We start from the raw sequence: 1,101 nt of genomic DNA on the forward strand, positions 1-1,101 counted from the left end.
GATGGTAGAGATGACCAACAGTCGGCTCGGCCAGTCATAAAATCGGGTTGATTGCACCTGGTCCCAACCAAAAATGCTAGGTCTGTTTCTAGGCCCGGTAACCGGCCCTCGCCCCGATCCCAAATCTGGTCCAGGCCCGACTTGGTTTTAGAAAGAAAAAAAAACCTTTTTAGTTTTTACACAAAAATGCTAGTAATGTTTTCTTAATTACGAATCTTGAATTTAGCATCGAAATATTATTTAAATAACGCACATACTTAAAATCTTTAAAATTTTGAAAAAGCTTAAGGGGTTGTTTGTATCTCTCAATAGTTTTATTAAGAGGCAACATCTGAATCGTTAAGAGGTGAATTTTTGTTTGGCAAAAAAAAGTTTGTCTCTTAATGGTTATAACACCCTCTGAATGATTTTGTATCGTGTGTCTTCCTTAACCATTCAGCGTTCTAATTTCATTGTAAACAATTATCAAACAATTATATTTCATTTTGCACTATATTATGATATCTTCTTAATCATTTTGAACCAAACTATTCAGCAACTGCAAACAACCATTTAATTACAAATCTTGAAATTTAACATTGAAATATAATTTAAATAATGTATTTACTTAAAATCTTTAAAACTTTGAAAAATATTAGTAATGTTTTCTTAATTATTAGAAGCGTACACGCGCAATGCAACGAGATACATTGTGATTTTAATATTTCATTTTATTCTTTATCTCAGTCGATGTTATAATATGGTTTTATGTGATTTTGAGAAAGTGATGATGTTTTTATTTTTGAATAAAATATATGTTTGAAAATATCATAAAAATTTGACAAAAATATATCGATATTAGTATCAAATTAATTATTTGAAATTCCTCATTTTTTGTGTAATTTTTTAATTTTATTTTTTATAATTTTATTTATTTACAATAACGAAATAATTTATATTTGGTTTGATAATATAATTTTTTTATAAAGATAATAACTATTTATTTTGTTGGAACTTGATAATTATTCTAATTATATTTTAGATTTTTTATATTTTAAAATGAGATGTTCATTCTCTATTTGATTATGTTTATCCGCAGTTATTTATACGAATTCAAACATC

The sequence above is a fragment of the Cynara cardunculus genome (genome assembly GCF_001531365.2).
Source record: "Cynara cardunculus var. scolymus isolate 2C chromosome LG 2, CcrdV1, whole genome shotgun sequence".
Classification (NCBI taxonomy): domain Eukaryota; kingdom Viridiplantae; phylum Streptophyta; class Magnoliopsida; order Asterales; family Asteraceae; genus Cynara; species Cynara cardunculus.